The 22,970-nt window shown below is 39.6% G+C and overlaps 1 protein-coding gene across 3 annotated transcripts in view; it reads left to right on the forward strand.

Moving 5' to 3' along the window:
* The window catches only part of RSU1 (Ras suppressor protein 1), a 97,581-nt gene that overhangs the window by 62,314 nt on the left and 12,297 nt on the right, over positions 1–22,970 (forward strand). The window lies entirely within an intron of this gene.

Genomic DNA, 22,970 nt, shown 5'->3' on the forward strand with positions numbered 1-22,970 from the left:
GGCTGTTACAAGATCCATAAACCTGATATTGTTTAGATGCGCACAATGAAAAGTAGGATGTTATGCTACTTAGAATTGTGTAAAGGACTGTAAGTGTTCTGCTGCCACATTCCCTCTATTTACACCTCTACATTTTCGTTTATGAGCAGCAAAAGCAAACTGTCACTATTTGATGTAAATTGAAGCTTTTAATAACTATGTCTGTTTTACAACATTTGTCAGCTTTGAATATTCTGTCAGAAGAAAATAAAAATAGTAGGAAATCTCGGCAACAGTGACACTGAAAATTTTTCTGCTTATGCTCTATAAGGTGTAAAATACTGGCTTCAAGAACAGGCATTTGTAATTTCCTTTAAAAAAGTTAAATTTGCATTTTCTGTGGCTAACAGTAAGCTCTATATATGTTACTGCCAAAATAAATGGCAAATTGTATGTATGTCATGTACTGATCTTAACAAAATACTGCTAAATTCCCTAAGTGGTAAATGTTGCCTGAATAGGTATTGTCTGTTGGATTCCCTCATTCAGTGCACTGTTGGATGTGATGATGCAGTAATGGAAGTGCTTTGAAGGGTAGGTCTGCTCAGTGATAGAGGTGTTTTAGCATCATGCCAAGTTGTCTTAAAGTTAACAAAAATAATAATTAAAAAAATCAAATGTAAACTGTTTCAAATAGCATTATTTTATTTAACCTAAAAAGTGCTTGAATAACATTATAAGGAAAAAAATGAAATGAAAGGTTTACTTGTGCTGTCCTTAGGAAAAATGGCTTATTCTGTTGCTCTCCTTCTAGCATTGCTGAAGGAGATATTCTTTTGGAAATCATCTGAAATGTTTTTTTTTATTATTATTTTGTGTTTGCTTTATTGCTTAATAACATTTTTATTTTTATTTTTTTCCTTGAGGAAAAAAAGAAAGCTATTTATGAACCTTTCTTCTGTGGTTTTATTTTCTTGTGAAGACTTCCAAACAACAGACTAAACTTGTAGGTGTAAATGTTTATCTAGTGGTGGATCTCTTGTTACAGAACAGGCATATTTGGCAGTATCACTGGCAGGATCTCTGTCCGTAACTGAAACATTCTGCTTGCAATGGAACCAGTTCAGGTTTAGAATCTGGAGTTTGCTCTGTCAACGCGACTCAACATTGCCATGACCCTGCAATTCAGTGTGCATTGTATCCAACCTAAAGCATTTTTTTCCACCTAACATAATTTCCCTTTCAAACTCACTTTTCTTTCATTCTCCTTGTAAAATTTCTAACAAGGTAGAGTTACTATTTTAGTCCTAGCAGATATTCTGGAAAACATCTATTTCCTTCCTTCTATTCAGTAGGGGTTAGCTAATATCTTAATTGTGGTCTCCTTTTGTGGCAGTCAGAAATCAAGTAGGGATCATTCTCCTTTCAGATAAATCACAGTCCTTCTTTGAAATGTTAAGGCTCATTTTGCTGAAGGATGAAACAGATTGGAAAGAGAAAAACACGATGCTAGGAGAGCATGAACAAAAATTTTATCCAGTCAGAAAGAAGTCTTACAAGATTGAATTCCTGTCCTCTGCAAATGTAATTTTTGCATGTCAGAGCCTTCAGACTGCTGTCATTGTCTTTCAGGAGTAATACAGACACGAAAAGGAGGGGGAGACTTACATAGAGAGTGATAACATTATTCCTCTGGGAGATACTTTTTGTTTGTTTATTTCAAAGCAAAAGATTTAGGCCTGTTCCTGGGTGAAGGGACATCATGACCAAGAACAGCCCAACAGAGAGCCTGTGACAATGGAGGATTTGTTTAATTTAGAAAAATAAGGAAAAAAATAAAGAAGAATTTGGTTTTCTTTCTATATTCTGTTGGATTTCATTGGGTAAATAGCATTCTAGGTCAATAGTCATGACAACAATAGTGCTCTTGTCTTGGTATTTGTTATGCCAATTGAAACCGATAAAATGTTTTACTCTGTAAATTTCAAAATATTTATTAGGTTAAGCTCATCCGTGCCTGTATCTAAAGGTTATTTGTATGTTACAGATCTGTAAAAGTGTAACATCCTGTAATACCCTCTTCATCCTGGAATCATATGGAATGTGAACAGTGGAAAAGGGGTCCGTTCGGTAACAAAAAAAACAAAACAGTTCTGGGTCAGTGTTATAACAGGAACAGTTCTAGATTCAGAGCTTACAGGCTTTGAGTGACCTTGCTTAGTTAGGAAGGAAAAGTGCTTGAGTTCACCAAGATGGCAAATGTTGGAAAACTGTATTCAGCAGAGAAATATAAGGCAAGACATGTAAAAATTGGACTTGAATGCTCTATCCTGGAAAATAAATGATCATTTGATGTAAAAGATCTATAAAATAGTAAGTGACAGTGATGCAAATGAAAAGGGGACTTAATTCAGTCTTTCTTACTATTCTTGGATTTTGAGAAATAATCTCAGCCAGATTTAGAACAGAAGGAAAATGGGAGATATGCATTTGTTTGTTTTTGCACATCATTAAGCTGTGGAGACTCATAGTGTTAGAAGCAGTGGACAAACTGGTAGAAGAAATGTCTGCAAAGGGCTGGAACATTAAATCAAATACATTAAATGTGATCTCTAAAACGGATTGCTGGGACAGAAGAAGATATGCCACAGGAGGCAGTGGTCGTGCTGTGTCAAAAAAGGCTCCTTTGGTCCTACAATCCATAGCACTCAGTGTTTCTTCAGGTATACATGAATGAGTGTGTATTAAGGAATGTTTTGCGTTACATTCTGTTCCTCATGATTCTCCTGATTCTCAGAATCACAGAATGGTTATGTTGTGGTTAGCCTGGCTGGCCACTGTGCACCAGGCAGCTGTTCCCTCTATTTGAGTTGGAAGAGACCCTAAAATTCCAACTCCTCAGAGTTCCTACTCCCCAGCTGTGAGCAGGGAGAGAGGTCCCTAGTCCAGTTCTTAGTCTTCTTGGTAGTCTCCATTGGACTCCTTTTACTATGTCCAGCTGTCTCTTGCGTTGAGGGTCCTAGAACTGGGTACACACTCCAGATGTGGCTTCACCAATGCTGAGAGAGGAAGGATCACCTCTCCTGACCTGCTGGTGATAACTCTGCATGAAGCAGCCAAAAGTGGGTGAGTAGCTCTGGCTTCACCATTCCCCCTCAGGCATTATTTTTACCTTTGGGAAGAAGCTGTGTTTCTGTCCTCTGGAGATGCCTTGCGTGCAGGGTGCTCGTGTTCTGTGTAAAGGCATGATATGTTTTTGGATCCACCTCAAGCTCTACGGACAGAAAAACTTTTTATTCATTGATGTAGAGAAAGTGAGAGAACAGAACTACTACTTGCTGCTCACCAGGTGCCTCTCTGAGAAGAGCTGGTTCTTCTGAGGCTGATAGATACTGCTGGTAGAAGGAGAGCCCTGTTTTTCTCTGAGATGCAGTAGTACCTCATGAGTTTGTACTGATTTGGAATTTACACAAGCAGCCTGACATGCCCCTTGTGTAAGGTTGCTGACCCATAGTCTACACAGAGCAACTCTGTAACTACATTGCCTGAGAGGGTATGATTAATTCAGGGCTAGTTCACTTTTGATGCTGGAAGCTGTTTTTAAGACCTCAGCTGATTCAAGTTTGCTTCCATGTCCTTAAACTTGAGTAGTAAGGTTCAGAGCAAGGGTGAGACACCATCACATGAACCTGCAGCATGCCAGCTGCTCCACAAGCCCTGCAAAAATGTACCCTTGTATCCAGAGATGCTGTGCCCCTCCAGCAGAAGCCATCTTCCATTTCCTGCATGGCTGGAAGACATGCACAGGCATTTCCCGAGGGAGAGGCACATGAGCATTCACAGCTTAGTTTACCTGTGATGATATGCTCATGGAATCGTATACTTTACCGCAACTGTGTTCTGTATCTTGCATAGAGTAGGGGCCTTCATCTGTCTCATTTTTGCACATATTCAGTATGCTTATGTCTTTTTATGCAAGTTTGGAAACCCCTAGAACTTGAAAAATATTTCTCTTGTATCCATAAAACCACTCTCCATTCTGACAGAATTATAGAAGCTTCAAAGCTGCCGTATAAAGATATGAAATAGTTTACTTTTAACAACACGTACTGGCCCCAGTTCCTATTTACATTTCCCAGTTTGTAACTCCACACTGTATTTTTAAAAGTCAGATAAAGTGCTTTTATCTTCTGGTTATATTTTTTGATGCTGTGGGAGATATGTTTAGTTTTTATGTTCAAAACTGCCAACCTATTTTAGAACCTGCTGAAAAACGTTGTCTGAGCAAAGGAGCAATCATAAAGCAAGGCTTTGGAAAATCACAGGTTTTAGGCAGTTTCTAGTAAATATGTTAGACTTGCAGTTAGACTTAAAGACGGTGTTTTTTAGAAGGACGCAATATTGCAAAAGTGATATTTGCCATTAAGGCTTTCCTCCTAACGAGGCATCCTTTGTTCAGTCCACTGTAAAGTTCCTCATCACCTAAATAACTGTGGACATATATGTTGGTTGGATCAGGGCTTTGTGTAGGAAAAATTCTTCGTTGGTGTTTGTGTGCCTTTATTCCATGAAAGCTCTGACTTGTACTTGATAAAGGAATCCCAGCTGTTCTAATTCTTTTAAGAAACCTTTTTTGCCCTCTTCTGTCCCTATGCCTTACACTTCAAGCAAATCTTTCTTTCAGTCCAGTTGTATTGTAGCTGTGGCTGATTTAAAAAGTTCTCCTGTATGAATTGGTTCAGTAACTTCAGTGAATCAGCTCAGTGACAAATGCCTCTCAAAGTTGTCCCTCAGCCCTACAGAATAATGTTCTGCTGTGACAGGTAGTTCTGGTTCAGGAACTTTCTAAATAGTTATATTTTTTATTTGTACTCGGGTAACAGTGATCTTTTTTTTTTATTCTTTTCTTGTAAACACTTATGTAAAAGAATATGTTGTGTGTATAATTGTATCACTTAATGAATGGAATCTGTTGTCCATTTTACTTCACTACTCGACCCAACCCTTAACAAAAAAGAACAACAGAACAACCCCACTTGTTAGCAACAATTTTGATTAATGCATTGCTTCACAGTTCTAGCATCAGGAAATAGAAACATTTTGGATAACTGGATTTTTCTGGAAGATCTGCTTTTAAAATATGACACATTAAAGTGTTTTTATATCTTTGCCTGGGTTAAGCTATATAGCAAATGCTTTTGATATAATACTTGTGTTTTATTTGAAGGCTATAAATATTTTTTTCAGATCAACCTCATATGTTTGGATGTCTAGCAGAAATTCTCACTCTAACTGAAGCATATTCATCATTCTTTAGAGTATCCATCACAGCACATCCTGATTCAATAAGAGATGATATCTTGTTATCCTTTCAGCAAGTCACTGTATTTATGGGTTTAGCTGACATTGTCTAGATGTGTCTTTGATGCAGAGTGTTGGATGTTGTGGGACTAACTCCCCGTACTCCACATACCTTGGGATTGCTGTGTTGTGCTGGGCCATACAAGAGACCGTTCCTATCTGTGAGTGGTATCAACAGATAACAAAGGAGTTTTTGTCAGTGCTGAGTTGATATATTCAGTTCTGTTAAAATAAGGAAGGCTTCAGCTTAGCTTGTAATACTGAAAGGTCTCATCTGAATTGCTAGTTACAGATTTTCACATAATTTCTTTCTCTCCCACAGCCATCATAGAAGATCACACATACATATTTACCCTTGTTTGGTTATTCGGTGTTAAATCTCAATAAATACTCAAAAATATGGATATTTCAATTCTTTTTAGAATTAAAAAAACATAAGTCAGATTGAAAGTTTTGCCCAAGAAGTCTCTATTTTGTAGGGGTATGTGATCATTTATGGTGTTTTCACATACGGAAATATACTTTTGGAAAGATGACGCTTCACGTAGCTTTGCATGTAGTTTGGACATGTCTGTTTTAATGTGAATGATCAGGTGAAAGTTGTTTCCAGGTTGTAATTATAGTAATTATAATAGAATACCTTCAAACTTTGTAAAAATCCGCTTAAAAAAAAAAGGCAAGATGAGCCAAAGAAAGAACAGAGAACCAGATGTGGGCATTTGGTGATGAAAAATAGAGAACACGTTTCACAAGGTTAAGGGTCAGTAAGGAGATCTTTTCTCATTGGTGAATGTTGAGGATGTAATTTTAGAAAATAATTAAGCAGATAGGCTTGCAAATAAAACAGGAGGAAATGTTAGGGGCCATCCTTCTATGGCAGAAGTAGTTGCTAGTAATGCAATAAGGGGAGGAACATTAATTACAGGTTTGTAGCAGTCCACAGATGTTTGAAAGATGGACATCCTAGTCAGGGTAATATTTTGTGGCTTGTTACAGGTGAGATATGAACAACTTTAGCCTGAATGCTAGGGAAGACCTCCTCATAGCCAGAGTGAATTAACTCTTTAGAACCTATTTTTCTCTGAATACTTAAAACACATAGTTAGCAATATTTATTAAGGGCAAAAGTCTTTCATTGCTCAGAGCATGAGCTAGATTCTGTTTCTTGCTGTTATAGTGCTTGAAGCATTTGGGGCCATCCAATTACAGCAATCTGCTAACCTCTGTGTAGGAGAAAGCCGAAACCCGTGTCTGGAGAGATGAATGAGATGGACCTCAGGGCAGACAGCTCGCAGAATAGGCTTTTGATTAAAAAAATTACCTCATTCTTAAGTACTGATTGGGGAATTTCAGAGAAACAGATGAAATCCTGATACAGAAAAATTCTTGCATTTCCTGCTGGAGAAGTTTCTTGCAGGCTAGAAGCTGCCTAAATAGCTGGCTTTTGGGAAGTCCTTTTAGCAGAAAAAATGAAGTAATTTCACTGTGTTTTTGAGGGGCAGTGGCTAGTTTCCACACAGGTGTTATCAGTGATTAAAACATGCTGATAGCAGCCAAACATAAGGGAAAAGTCATTTTTATGTAAGATAGAATGCATGTTTCCAAGCATTAGAGGCATGATACAGATCATTTAGAAGCTGCACTTTTAAACTTTCCAAGTCCTTTCCTGTAACATCACAGCCTTGCCAAATTAGATGAGGTGAGAACTACAGAAGTAATGAAAAGCATCAGAGGAATTCCCTGAGATAATTCCCAAGGAGTGTTGTTGGAGCACAGAGGAGTAGAGAGGTGCTCCACGTGAGGTATTGAGTTGGCAAGCAGGTGTAATGTGGAGAGACCTTTACAGGTTTTTCATCACTCACAGGCTGCTGAAATCTGATAGACCTATTGGTGCTCCAGCACACATCTTCATAGTGCCCAGGTCAGATCACAAAGGGACCTCTCCAGTGATGAAACATCTGGCTCAGTGTGGCCTTCTGTATGTCAGTTTTATCCTGCTAACAGCTGGTAAGGGAGTTCTTGTATTCTGAGGATGCACGGTTAAGAAAAATAATTGCCAGTGACATCAAAGTATCAATGGTAGATCTTATGCTCCAGGTCAGCCCCATGCTCTGAGGTCAGAGCTCATTTTACCGTTCTGTCTCAGAAAACACAGTTGCTAATTCTTCCTTGATCTTTGAGGTCCCTTTCAACCCAAGCCATTTATTATTCTTGAATAGAGATTGGTAAAACCAAGTTCTTCAGTCATTCTTTATTGTGTTATTCTGGCAGGCCTCCTCGTGCTTTCCTTTCTGCAAAGCTGTAATGGGTTTCAAGCTTTGCAAAACAAATCTCTTCTGGTGGGATTTATTCAGATCCCATTAAATCAAAAATTAGTCATTCCAAGAAAAGAGTGAGAAAAACTGTGGGGCAGGTTGTTACTTCCATATTCACTTGTAGATCTGCAGCAGCGATCTTGGCCTTTTGATTGCTGATGTTTGCTCTGCTGTTCTGCATGTCATGTCTGCTGTGTCAGTCTTCAGTTTCTGAGATGTATCGCCTATCCAATTTGACAGGTGTCATTGTACTATTATCTTGGCTTTGTAGTTCTGGATAAAATTTCTTGCAAACACAGTAGTTCCTTAGTCTGTCTTATTTCAAATAGGTGTGAAGTTATGGTGTTCATTTTCAAGATTTTGACAGGAGTTTTCAAATTTGGTGCTCCCCGGACTCTTTGGTACCCCTTGATGTCTGAGCCTTCCTCGGAGGCAGTTGGTGCCTTTTGCCATTAGAGTATTCCTTCCAGTCAATGAAATTATCACTGTCAGAAGAGAAAAAAACGTTCCCTCAGGGGAAACTGAGGGGAATAGGGAAACCATTATTAATACTCACAGCTGCGAAATATCCATGGCTTTTTTACCAGTCTTTTCTGTGGTAGAAGAGGGAGAGCTTCAGAGCTTTTTTATTTTGTCTAATTTTGTTCATATCCGTACATCTGAACCTTGTATCCTGCTAATTAGAATTAAACTTCATTGTAGACATTTCTGTGAATTTTAATATAATCTTCTGGCATCTTTTGTACAACATGTATCACTGATGTGACTTGATTCTGCGGGTAATAGTTCTGAATTGTCTGTGGACTTGATTGTTTATCACTGTAGCCACTTCATCCATCAAATTATTGACTATAGTCTTGACAGTTGATGTCAAAGGCTAGATCTTTTACCATGGAATATTAAAAGAAAAAAAAGTAAGACGTAAAAATATATGCTGTAAATCCACTGCCTTTTAACCTCTTAAAGTTCTATAGAGACTGGTCTGAGAGGTCAGAGCTCCACCATGCCATTCCAGCTTGCACCCAGTGAGGATGAACCCTATGGCAACTCAACAGAGCTAATTTCAAACTGGCTGTGTCACTGCTTCAGAGAAACGTGCTAGCATGTTTTTGAGCCAGCTTTAATGAGTAAAAATAACAGTAAAGATACAACAACATAAGGTTCAGCAGTCTTGTGCAGCTGAAACTTGTAACTCAGCTTCTTCACTGCTTGTGAAGCACAGTCTGTGCTGCCTTGATTGGGAATCACACCTTCCCTGCCATGCAGACCTATGGTTAAAGAACAACTCTTCCTTATCTTGTACTGAATTGACCATAGCAGAATTACTCATTTTCTGTGTGCGAGCAAATGAGAAGAATCAAGCCTGTAATCCTGAAAAGAAGAATTGCTTAAATTTGAACTCATGAATAAGTACGAAGTTCTAATTTCATACTATTTCTGGTGTTCAGATGGAGACAGCAATATATTCAGGCTTAAGTAATAGTTCTGAAGTAGGATTGAAAATGCAGAGTTTGCATTTGCTGCATTATGACTTTAACTGTGTAAATGCCCCCAGCAATGGGACCCCGGTGAGGAGCTCCTTTTCATCCTCAGGTTCTCAGGTTAGCTGAGGATGCCTTCCAGTGCTCCGGTATTTGCATTCTTTTAAAGCAGATCTAAAAGATAAATTGCTGTTATGAGATTTTATGCATTCCTCTTGAGTTACTGCAAAGCTGCCTTATTTTAGAACTAAACCAAAGCATTTTAGGCGAATCATTTGTACCCTATAAACATTGGTTTTAGTTAGTAAGTCTGTAGCAGCAGTTCTACTGAGGCTTCCTGACATTTCTTGGAGAAGCTGAGTCTCAGCCTCCTGATGTGGAGCAATGTTACCATTGTTTTGCAAGGTGTCATGTCTTTTCTTTTTGGAGAAGACAAGTTTGAAATAGTGTCAATTCAGTGAAGCTGTACCACTCATGCTAGTGTCTTGTGTTGATGTTTAGAAGAAGATGTTTCCAAAATCAAGAATTCTGAGCTGTGAAAATCAAGATCCTTGAAAAGTGACTTCCAAATTGTGTATCCAAAGAATAATACTTTAAAAATAGACATGATTTCTTATTTATGTAGCCTGTGCCTATAATCAAGGTGATGTGAATAATTTGCAGCTATTACTTTTGTATAGAGCAAGAGGATTGAAACTTACAAGTATTAAAGAAAAGGACCACATATGTAGTTACTAAAATTATGTTTCAGAAGGTTTGACTGAAAGAGAGACCAAACCCCTTCTCTTCTGCCCCTTTGCTCAATGTTTTTTTGTCTGAAAGGAAGGTGTTCTATGGGCTCTGCAAGGAATGACTTGTTAGCCAATAGTAACTGCTTAGCTGCTGTTTGTTGAGTGTTTTGTTTTGTTCTGGTCTTTCTTATCAGGTCTTTGTAGTCAAGCTACATGTAGCTGTGTTTGTGTTTAAGGGAAAATAAAAACCAGCAGGTTTTATGTTGTTAACGAATTATTTCAGGTGTGCTTTCCATGTGAAGTTTGTCAAAACATATTCAGGACAATGCCTTAGATGCCTCCTGCTGCCTCCTGATTGCCAGTAGCAAAAACCCAGGTGAGGTGAGAGCTTTGCCAAAAGTGAAGCCTGGTGATGGGAAAGGATCTGGATCATTCAGAAAACTCTCCATGATGATACAAAGGAAAGCTGTGTGATGTGTGAGGAGCCAGGGATGCCTCCTTTCAGTGCGCTGAATCTAAGGGTTTTGCAAACAAGTTCCTGCCTCTCTCTGCGGCAGTTCCTAGTGGAACCGTCTGGTTTGGATGCTGCAGTGCAAAGCTGCGCCCCCTCCTGACCAGCATTCCAGTGAGTCCTGAGGAAAGTCGTGCATTGATCTGACAGCAGAGTTGAAGGATCATTACTGCTGAGCAAGGCAAGAAATTGTAACGTGTCACTCGAGCACAACAGTGTGTGTAGCAAGCTGGATTTACGCATCCTGGTAGAGAGAGGAAAATCTTTCCACTTCTAGCTGTGGGACACAGCATCCAGTGAGCCTGTCCTTGTGTTCTCTTGAATTCTGGAGTGTTGGAATTACCGCACGGCTGTCTGAGTAATATTTCTTTGTGTGACATCTGAACTTTCAAGCTGTGGTAACCAGCCAGGTGTCAACAACGACACAGAGCACACAGCAAAGATGCAAGAAAATAATGTTTAAGATTGGTCTTCTGGGAGAAGACTGGCAATCCCTGATGGAGGGAATTATTTCTACCAGTGACGGATACAGTCTATTCCTCAGTTCTTTGCCAACTATCAGCCCAAAGTATGGCCCAGCAGCATCTTTTTTCATGTCAGGTACTTACAGGTGTGTCTTCACCTCAGATGCAGAAAGGTATTTCACACCTGTGCTGTAGCTATTGTATCTGGGAGATGCTCCACATAATCCTTGCTCCTTGAGAAGTCTGTTGTGCAGTCCTTGAAGCTTCTTGGTCTCCAGACTGCCAGGAACCTCTGCTGGTGGTCAGCCTGGAGCCCTTCCATCCTTGCAGAACTCATGCACATTCAAGAGGACTTGCACATCATTTGTTGGAATGAAGTTTTGAGCACGTTTCTTTAACAGATGGTTTTAGTTGCATGTGTGAAAATAACTGCATTTTCACGCTTATGGATAATCAGTCAAATTCCCTGCGGCAAGCTCTGTGCAGCCAAAGAGGAGGCAAAATTGCTTCATGGCCATGGCAGGAGTGGAGGGCCGGGGACTTGTCCCCTGCCAGAAGGAGCCCAGCTGTCCTGCAGGAAGGCATGGTGGTCACAGGTGGCAGCAGTAGGCACTTGACTCTGCTCACGTTGTCATTTAGCCAAGAGAAGACCCAGACACTTGTTTATATTAAACTCTTCAAGGGATATAATGCGAATGTATTTGTGTTGGGGTTTTTTTCGTGTGTGTGTCTTTTCTTTATACAGCTTTTATGAAAAAAAAAAGAGCAAATGAAACAGCAGGTATGACAAGTAGCAATTTTAAAATCTTACCTCAAATCTTTCAGCCTTCGTCCCTGCCAAAACGTATCTAGAAAAAAATGGAATGATTTGTCTGATGTTGAACTTGACCTGAGGATTTCCTGTACACTGGTAGGTGATGCAGGGAAATAAGTCACAAGGAAATGTCTCAGAAGAGCTAACTATTAGCTCTTTAGAGGAAAACAAGAAAGGTTACAGAGCTAGCAGTAAACTCTTCAGAGGATATTTCAGCTTGTTATCTTTGCTCAGTGTACATGTGGCATGCACTGCTTTTTATTTTTTAAAGCACGCATCTCTGTGCATGTCACAAGGACAGCATCAGAAGATGGGCAGCAGCAGGGGTTTGAGTGGATCCCGCAGTGATAGGAGTGGTGGCAGTGGAGGCTTGGGTGCTAGATGAAAGCCTTTTTATTTGCAAATTGACCGACAGTTAGTATTAAATAGTTGTTCTCCTGTCCCTTATATTAGCCAGTGCAAGGATGCCAATGGCAGATTGCCCATACAAAAATGGCATCACAGTACCTAAGGAAATTTCTCTAGGAAAAATTATTGTTATTCAGGTTAACCTCTATTTTTCAGATTCACAGTTATAAGTAAGGCTTAACCCAAGAATCCCAAGAAAAAATTCTCACCCCATTGAATGCAAGGGATGGAGATTTATCTGTAGCTTGAATTGAAGCTGGAAGTTCACGTGTATGCTTCCACATGTACCTGTAAAAAAAAATAGCAACACTTCTTCCTTCCCCTGCTCTGTCACATGCCAGGTATTCTTAAACTGTCTTGTTTGGCTATTTCTTTGTTTTCTGATGTTTTCCTGTGAACAAAGGAAACATGCATGATTTATGCATACACCCTTATTTAGGCACCGTATTTCTAGATGTTCACATTCAGCCCATTGTGGGCTGCATAACTGAGGCACTGAGAACACTGAGTGCCTGCTACTTGGCCAGGAAAACTTCATAGAGGTCACTTTTGCTGCCATCGCAGTAGAAAATTGTGAAACCTGGGAATTTCATTCAACACAGAAAATAATTAGAAGCTTCAAGACAATCAGCAGGAGTCAAATTCCTTAGCAATTTCAGGAGCAGACAGAGGATATGAGTTTGGATATATTAACCCACTGTATCTCAGCGGCAGCTTATCATTTTGCCTAACCTGATGGTATGAAAGTTAGCATCATTTTGTCTGATTCAGTCCCCCAGGTGCAGAAACGTGTGTGTGGGGGGGGAGTACTAAACCATGATTGAGCTCTTGAAAACAACAGTTTGTAGCTCTGCAGATGCTCAATGTAAGATCAGTTGTTATTATGACAGTACAGGGATTGGTATTAAACATTGCCAAAAATATATTGGATCATATATATATATATATATATAAAATAGAGCTTTCAAGTTATTTAATTTTCAGATATCACAAAGAAATGTGAAGCACTTGTTCCCAGGTCTCAAGCTGGACATCTGCATGAATTGCGGGGCTACTGTAAATATTTCTCAGCAAGGGCAGGTAGATGCTATTGGAAAAACCAGAACAAATTCTTAAGTTGCCAATATTGTCACAAAATCTCCCGGCAGAATGAAGTTGTTTGACAAAGTGTTTCCCTGGTGATTTGGCTGCAGATGAAAATGTCTTCAGCAATAAAATTCCGTGCTCGGGTCTCAGCTCTCTGTGCTCATCAATCAGCAAATGACATACCAAGGATGTTTTTTTGCTGGATTAGCTAATATGGTGGGGAAAACTTGTCAGACATTGATATTCCTTTGCATTTCTATACATAGGGATTTTTCCACTCTTTCGGGCACCTTATTTATTTAAAAATACCTATTTTGTTGTCTGCAGCTTCCTTTAGTAATCAATAATGCTGCAATAGGATTAATGCAAAACTGTTTTTTATGTAAGCAGATTTTCTTGCCTAGAGATATTGCCTGGTGTCAGAAAGCCGCTGTCGGTCTCAGGGAAGGAAGAGCCAATGCATGTGATGGCAGTGCTTCTACCATTAGTGCACTGGAGATGCACATCCTTTGTGCTTAATTTATGAATGTTTTGCCAACAAATGGCATTTCCTGGAATTTTTGTGACCGTGTCAGTATTGTAAACATAATTTAGTTGGGGATAATTATGTCCTTTATCTGCTATCCTTTCATGAAGTATCATTAATGACTTTAGGAAGTTCAGGTACGCAGCTGAAAAGGAATAAATCACCTTACAGTTTAATTACCTCTGATATAACAGCAGCAAGTACCTTCTGGGAAGCTGCCTCCTGTGTTACTCAATGACTGTCAGTGATGAAGCTGTGTTGCTTAGCGGATGCTCGATTAAGGAGATTGTTTCACAGTGTTTTATGCTACATCTGTTGCTGCCGCTACTGAATTTTATAAAGGTATTCAATGCCTATAAAAATATGACAGATGTCAGTAATAACTGTTACTCCATATTTACTTTTTAAGGAAAAAATGAGAGCTTACTGCAATTCTCATAAAGATGTATATGAAATGTTTAACTTGAAATCTTTTTAAATTCTTAAATTTGATTTTTTGGAACAATTTTATGAGATCCCAGGAAATATCTTAAGATACACGGTAGCAGATCCCCTCTGTGTAAAGTTTGTCCATCTGCTGAGGAAAATATTAAGGGAAGAGTCAGTCAGTTTTCTATTAAATGTCTCAAAACTGAGTCCCTCCTATTCAGATCCAACCACCTGTGAGGCAAAAAGAAAGCACAGGTGAAAAGATGAGTATCCTATATTTAAAAAATAAAAATAAAAATGAAGTGATGAAAAATGTGGAAAGGAAGAAAGCAAGCAGAAAAGTAGTGAAGAAGAAAGACCAGTAAGAAAGCAAAGGCTTACAAACTAGAAAGGCAAGAGAAATAGGAACAGCTCCTCTTCTCGACAGGGAAGATAAATGAGGAGAATCAGCTGATTAGGCAAAGAGGAGAGGTAGGGAGGAAGTGCAGCAAAAGCAGAAAAGCAAAGAATTTAGTAAAAGCACTAAATAATGAAAAAAATGGGATATAAAAAGCTATTAGCTGCCTGTTCCTTCCATAACCAGTTAGTTTTTGGAAGAGAGGGATGATGGGCAAAAGTCAAATTCACAACCGAAATTATATTTTCTTATTTGTTCTTTTCTTAGGATTCTGCATTTCCTTTATTTGATTTTGCATACACCAAATCTGTTTTGGGTAAACTGCTCTTCTTGTAATACTGCTGTGTTGCTAAGATGTGTGACTCCTTCAAAACATTTGAATAATATTTTTTCCAGAATGTAGCATTTGCAGGATCTCTCATTTATGTAGATGCATGAGAGTGTGCAAACCCTTGGCAGCATTGTGGACTGGCCTTCTATTTGCCACTTAGCAAAGGTGAGCCAGAACAGGATAAAAGCCCAACCCGTTCTGAGTGTTGCAGGAGGCACTCGCACAGCTGTGCTCTCTGGAGCCTTCTCTAGAGGATCACTGTGCATGCCCTACTCTCTATTTGGGAAAGTTTCCTTACGGCAGCATTCCACACATTGTTAACGCTTCACAGGTTAATAGGTAGTGTTAACGAATAGCCAGTTTCAGCCTCTAATTCATAGGTTATAGCAATAAGAGTACATTCTATTTCAAAGGATGTTTTCTTTTAAGAAAAAATGATTTATTTTTTTTCTGAATTTAGGAGGTGGGAGTTAGGCAGCACTTAATGTATTGACTGAAGTGAGAGAAAATTTGAGCATAAGGCACAGAGACATGTAGGTTGAGCTTAGATGAACACATTTGTCTGTGGAAAATTATATACTGCCTCAACCAAAAGGACTTTTTTTCCTTCTGAAAATAAATGTTTTCTCCCATGTTTTGAGAGATGTTACAGATCTCCCACTGTAGCATGTGGAGTTTTCATACATATATGCGTAAGTGCTATTAAACTAATGTTTGCACAAATTAATGAACTTCTTTAAAAAAGTATATTTTTTCCTTCAAATCGATGGTTTTATTTCATGTGCCAATTACTTTATCGTGGAGCTGTGAGCCCATGGCCTCTGCTTCTTTGTTCTGCCCAAATTAAACAGTGCACTCACAGCCATATTCTCCTCCTTACTAAAAATAATTTCCAAAGAAATCATTGAGAAAGGGTGTGAGAATATCTGATCTAAAATTACCAGTTCCTTCACTGAAATAATATCTGAAGAATATAGTAAAGAAGAGAGTCAAGTTAAATGAAATCTTGTGTCTCTCCAAGGTCAAGGTTAATGTAAATGCAGAATGGATATAATGGAAGAAATAATAAGCTATAGTTGTGGCCCAGTTAAACAAAACAGAAAGTAAGGGAGATGTTTTTTGGAAAAGATCTACTCGGAGTAAAGCCTTGCTATTTTGTCCTTGCCTTGCTGCCTTTATTTTGACTGTCTGCAGCTGATCTTCAGCATCTTTATTTGGCAGGGACACAGCTTTTAAAAGGGAAAGCTGGTCATAGGAACCAACATTTTCCAGCAAAGGGCATTGTCTGTGTCTGGTCTACTTGGAAATACCTACAAAATGTGCTCCATGTTTGTTTGTGATTTTGTCTCTTTTCCATAGCCATGCATGGAACTGCACTGGGGGCAGCCGTGGGTTTGCAACACGAGGTGGAGGAACCGTGCCACAGCTTTGGTGACATCAGCATGGAGTAAAACTCCATTTTTAGAAACGTTGTACAGGAAAAAGAGGCAATTCTGAAAATGGCTGAGATTAATAAGTGCATGAGAAGTTGGAAGGTGCTGTTCGCAGGATGGTGGTTGTTGCCATAGTGACCAAGAAAGTGGAGAACGGAGGAATTTTGAAGAGAATATCAGCTCAGGCTTTAGTAATGCTCTGTTAGCATCTGATGTCTGAGCAAGAGTCTCTCCAGGCAGGCGGGGCTTGTGTAGTACAGTGCATGTCATGAGGGATAGGCATCGTCGATCAGGTGGATGGAGAAGTGCCCTTGCCTGGAAATGACCCACAGTGTGTTTGCCTGTGCAGGTCATCCCCAAGGTGTCCCTTGGTACCTCTCCTGGCAGGGCATTTGCTTGTTTCCTCTCCTGTTCTGAAAATGCCAGGGAAACTGTGAGGAGGAAGTGTGGTCTGACTTCTTTCTGTCTTGTGTCTATAGTTCAGATTGAAGCTACTATCCATGATTTGCACCAAGAAGCTCATTTTGCTTTAATAAGAATTATTGTCTTTTACTTAATGCGTGAAGCCCATCAAGTGGGTCCAGTCCAGCACTAAAGATGTCAAGTCAATTAATCATGGAAGGAGAGTCAGGACGGAGTTTGTCTCTATAATGTGGAATTGCAATCAGGACAGGGCTAAGAACTGCTCAAGGCCAAGATATATGGCTGTTCTGATACAAAGTAAAAAGCATTTTTTAAATTAATGTCCTTGGCATGGACTATGCTAATACTTTCCTTTTGCAACATTTATTTTTTCATTAATGGTGCTAATGTGACCTAAAGATGAATGTGTAAAAGTGACAAGCACCATGTATGTTTAAACAGGAAAGGATCACCTGAAGCCTGTGCTCATACTGGATGTTCTTGGTCTAGAAGTAACAGTACTGAAAACCACAGAGTAAGGAGAACTTCCACAGTGTCTGGGGGATTTGTTCCTCTTGCCATTCAAGGGCCCCCGTGTTATTCTGTCCTGCACTATAGGGGCTCCCTGAATTAATACGATCTGAACTCTCATCTGTTCTTTCACTCACTCTGTGCTTCTTTTCTTCACCAAGGTAAGAGTTGCCTGTATGTTTCTTATGGTATGCCACCGTCTTCTTTTTCCTATGCCAAGGTCAACTGCTTTTCACACAGTGCATGAAGCTCTGTGTGTCCCTTCACTCTTCTTTTGTCCTCGTTACTCTTCCTTCCTCTCTTCCATCCTCTGCCTAGCTCTTACTTTCTGCCTCTCCCTGAGGCAATTTGTTCCAAGTATGAGCATTTCTAAAGTGTACTGGGAGCAAGAGCTGCAAGGATACGGGAGGAAAGAAGGGGATCGTTAATGCGGTAAGAAGGATGGCAGCCATCCCCTGGCTATTTGATCTATAAACCATTACCGACAGACTTGGATGTCTGAGGCAGCTGCATAACTAAATGCAAGAGGTCACAAACTCACGGGCTCTGCGTATATATACCTTTCTCCTTTCATTTTCTTGCTTTCACCAAAATCAATATGACATTGCCAATTGCCTAGAACATTCTCTGAAATGTGGGAATTCATCACATAATCCAGCATTCTGAAATTATCTTGTTATAGACAAACACTGAGAAATGCCACTTGGCCAAGAATCACAACATCCAGGGATGAAAACTAACCTTCCTGTGCTCTTAGGCTGCCAGTTCCCCTGCACAATGGTTTTTTTTTTTTTCAGGATTCACTGGGGTTTTCTTTCACAGCTCTTACACACACTGCTCTAACACCTCTTTGGCAAGAAACCCATGCTGACCATTTTTCTGTAATGTGGCTCTCTTCCATCACGCTGATTCCTCACCATTCTTTTTGTCAGCTTAGCATGTATTCCTGGGCTTTGAGTCGTAACGGAGAGTTTACTATACAACATGCATGCATGTTCCTCTGTGTAACTACTCCTTTTGATTCATACCATGTCAATTTGTTGATCTGAAGGAAAGTACACACTCCAGAAAGACAGGTTTTCCACAGGACTGTATGTACTGTGCTGGAAAGAGATCTGAGCAATCTATACTACAATCATTAGACCAAGTAAAGAAGTGAAGTCAGCATACCTTTGCTTGTGGTGGTTAGGTTTTGGGTAAGTTTATTTTGAAATTGCAGTGGCTTCTTTTGTTTTGATTTAATATGGAGAGCTAATAATAAGAAAATGGGAACTTTCTTAAATAGGAAAATATGAATGATTCTGGATCATTTCTTCTGATTTTCAGTGAAGTGTTTCAAAAAGGCTTTAGCTGGAAAGTTGGCATAGGTCATAAGAAAAGACTTACTTGAGTATAGTAGTGTTTAACTTCTGAATTAAGTATCTTACATTAAATTAAAAAAAAGATGTGATATATATTTCAGCTTGGTGTTCAATCTTGATCCAGTTTACTTGCTGTGATAAAAACTGCAGCCCACTGAAACCCCAGAGAGATTCATAGAGAGCTGTTGTTTGCCACAGAACCATTTCTCAAAGATAAATTACGTAGCAGTAAAGACAAGTTCATAAACTTTATTGTATTGCTTTAGTAGCGGTGCTTTAGGTGCTACCAGGAAGGCAAATTTGACACTTAGGCCTTCCCCAGGGTTTATTGAACTGTCTTAGAAACTGCCTCTGTTAATTTTTTTCCTTTCAGGATCTTTCCTAAACTCAGTATAGGAGGGGGAGAAAGAGGATAGTCTTTTTTTCTCGATCTTTGCTTAATCTTTCTGACTTCCTAGTTATCCTAGCATGTAAAAAAGAATCATACTCTAAGGAAAAAATGATACTCTGTACGTTATTGACTCAAACCCATGTTACTTTTTATAGTCTTGCCATTTTTCTTCAATAGCGTGCATCTTTGTCATAGTTTTAAAATTATCTAGAAATAGTACAGTTACAGTTCTTAAAATTATGTGCAGCTATGAGCAATATGTACTATCCACATTTTCCATATGTTGAGACAATGTTCTAGTTTTTTGTGTATAGTAAAAAAAAAAAAGTCAGCAGTAAACAGTCAATCAAGTGGAACTGTATCTTAATAACTGAGTAATTTAAAAAGTTAATATCAAGTTCCTTTACAGTTGTATTCCATAGAATTCTAGGATGAAATGTTCTTTGAGGCCTTGTGTACGAGCCCTGAGATAGTAGGTCTTTCTGGACTTTGCAGACTGCATTAGCACCAAAGGATTTCTGACTGTTTGCTTTAATTGATTTATTTTTCTCAACAATTTCCAGTGATCTTTAAGCAGCTATGAATTTCACTGTCTATCTCCAGGTTTCATTTTAGGAAAAATGTAGGTGTGTTGAACTGTTGATATCCTTAGGTGATATTGCAGTCGCTTTCGAGACATAGTTCAAACTGCAAAGGTACCAGCCTGGAAGACGTAAAGAAAGATAAAGTCAAGAGTTTATCTTCACTACCCATGCAGGCATATCTCTCACAGCATAATAGCTGTTCTGCTCTCAAATCCAAGCTACAGGTATTTTTTGCTACGATATCTTTGTGTGAGTTCAGTCTGAGGGAACTGCCTGACCACATCATGGTAAATACAACTTTGTCTGTCACTGTGAAGATGTTACAGAGAGGGAGCAACTGAAAGCTGCTTTTCTTGCAACAAAAATCTCATTTTGACAGTAAAGCATAGCCAGGCAGAGAGCTAAATCATATCCACTGTGTTATATTTTAACCGTCAGCACCCTTAACTGAGACCCAACACATGAACACCCAGAATTCAAGCACAGAAATTGAAAAGAAATCAGATGTGTCCACCATATATTGCAGCAGCTATGTAGATCATGAACCTCATGAATCCCCTTTCTTGAGGAACCTATTTCCTAGTGCAGGGGCGGATCAAGTGGGTAGATTGTCTGACAACACTATTAGAAACCACAGTTTGGTGGCTCAGCAGAGGAGTGTGCTCTGGAAGCATCCTGTGTTCAGCTCAGAGTGCTGAGCAACAAGCTGACAACAGCCAGGGTGCTTCGGTGAGAGTACAGCAGTATCTCAGAAGTGGTAACTGGGCAATAAATTACAGAAGATGAGACTGAAGGAAGCAAGCCATCTTTTTATATGCCCTCTCTTTGGCACCAAACAGCTCTGTGACTCTCAGACACTCAAGTGTTCAATCTCGATGAGCCTCTCGATACTGATGATACTCATTTTGCTTGTCAGTGAACAGGTGAAAGCTTCCAAAAGCACCGATGCCAAATTCTCTAGTGCCTGAAGAACTGCACAGAACTGTTGTGCCTAGGCAAAGTCAGTATTTATAAGGGCTCGAGAGTAGTGAAGAAATTAGGCATCCCAAGTAAGAGAGAAGATATTTTAGGCCATAAAGAGGAATTGATTTGTGGTTATTATTGCTGCCTTTGATCTGCCAACAGGGATCTGAAACTAATCCACCAGAGCAGCACAGTTCTGATATATAGTGCCAGATGGAGATGCCAGAATAGGTTATTCCTGCTGCCTTTGATGCTGCCTTATCATGAAGTGATAAAACAGGTAGACAAAACAGAGCAAGTAAAGGTTAGGAGAGTGTGTGCTGATGGAAGGCTGCTGGCTGTGTGAAGTGACTGTCAGTCATCACAGCCACTGCACGATCAATTAGCCATTAGCAGTGTTACCATAACCTGATCAAGGACTGGAGGACTGGCCATGCCAAGCTACTGGTTGGTGCACAGTGTTTATTATCTTGAGCACTTTCTTACTGCATGGAGGGAGCAGAAAATGCCAGCTCTATTTTATAAGTAATCCAGTAAGCATGAACAGTTACAGAAGTGGAAAACAGTGTTTTATATAAGGACATTTATCCACCATAGATTCATACTCCACCTATGAATTGTATCAAAAAAGGACCTTACTTTAAAATGTTGTGCTGTAAGCAGTGAATATGGTATAGCTGCTGAGATGTTGGTGGGGTTTTACCACTTCTGATTTCATTTTGTTTAGGAATTAGAGCAATTTGAGGCTTACTAAAGCTGTTCATTCTCTGTAGATCTCACAACCATGTCAGTCAGCATGCTCATTGCAAAAGATGAGCTTTATATAGATGTTGAATCGATTGGCAGTGAGTTGTCAATAAATATATCTTCTAGAACTGTGCAATTGACAAACTAATGAAGTACTTTCTCAGTGACAGAGAGATGTTGACAAATCTTCTTTCTGTTTTGCTTATCCAATTTCTGCATTGGCATTTCTCATAAATCTGCTCCGTACCACATGCCAGGATGTTTCCCCAAGTAAGGGAGCACCTTTTTGCTACCTTACATGCTTGGGATGGGATTTTGCAAGCATGTTAGTAGCCTGAATGTTGAGAAACTAAGAGGTAAGGACCGTAGTCAGTTGAAGGATCACATCTGATCTCTCTGCAGTGCACTTTCCGATACGGTTCAAAGAAGATGCAAAGCAGGTGTCCTGAAGTCCGTCACTCAAGACAGCAGCTTAGTGACTGCTTCCTGTTGTTGCACTTTTTCTGCCTTCGTTGTTGCTGCAGCTCATACATTCATAGAGTCATAGAATGGCTTGAGTTGGAAGGGACCTTAGAGATCATCTAGTTCCAAGCCCCTGTTGTGGGCCAGCCTGCCACCCACCAGATTAGGCTACCCAGGGCCCCTCCATCTCTACCTTGTGCATCTCCAGGGATGGGGCATCCATGGCAATCTGGGCAGCTGTGCCAGTGCCTCACCACCCTCTGAGTAATAGTACAAAGTTTCAGCACCATTTTCCTTTTTCTCTTACCCAGAAGCAGATGGAACCCTTGCTTTATTTTGCATTGCTCTTCAGTCTCCTGTGGGTGCCTTTTGCAAATGTCTGATGACCAAGCAAAGTAGCTCCTGACCTTTTTTAAGTTCCATATTTGTTTCTTTAACTCATGACCATGTGTAAGCACCAACAATTTAGTATGTGTTCTGCCTACCTACAGCAAAAAGATGTTCAGCAAAACTACATCATACTGGTATGCATAAGCCTACCTTCCTTGTAAGAGAAACTATTTTGGTTATTGCATGCATTAAGGAATTTACAAAGTGACTCATTGCCCTTAGCTATTACAAACACTTGATGAGAAGACATCGTTTTCATTCCAGTGCTCATAGCCATCGTAGATGTTCTTCATGTATTGCTGTGAAGTCTGGGGTTTGTGAGCAGTACTGCAGCTTCTCTGTGCCTATCTGCTTGCACTGAAAAGCTTCACAATAATTGCAGATTATTTAAATGATCAAGAACGGGCTGTTTGACTAGCATCACAAATAAGAGTTTGGCACAGTTTCCAAGATTTTCCAAGTTGCTATCAGTAATTACAATACAGATTATTATGAAATCTCTATCATAATTCTTAGCCAGAAGATCTTTACATTTTCTAAGCTCAGCAGAATGCTGAAATAGGAAATGTAGGTGATTTTCAAGAAGACTGTGATGAGGCTGTCTCACAGAAATCCTGTCCTGTGCAGTGTGCACTAGTGGATTTTCAGTTGTCATGCACATATTAACATGGCACTAAGGGCCAGACCTTGTACCCACTGACATCAGAAGCAAAATTTATACTGTTTTTCTTGTGACAAAAATCAGGTTGACAGAGTGTTGCCATTTCATTTAAGTGGGCATCAAGGAAGGACTCCTTTCAGAAGGCTTCCCTTTGTGGGTCTTGAAACAGCCTGAAGGGAGCTCTTGAAACCAGATAGACTTAATGGCATAAG

Source organism: Meleagris gallopavo, chromosome 6, assembly GCF_905368555.1.
Source record: "Meleagris gallopavo chromosome 6, MGAL_WU_HG_1.1, whole genome shotgun sequence".
NCBI lineage: Eukaryota > Metazoa > Chordata > Aves > Galliformes > Phasianidae > Meleagris > Meleagris gallopavo.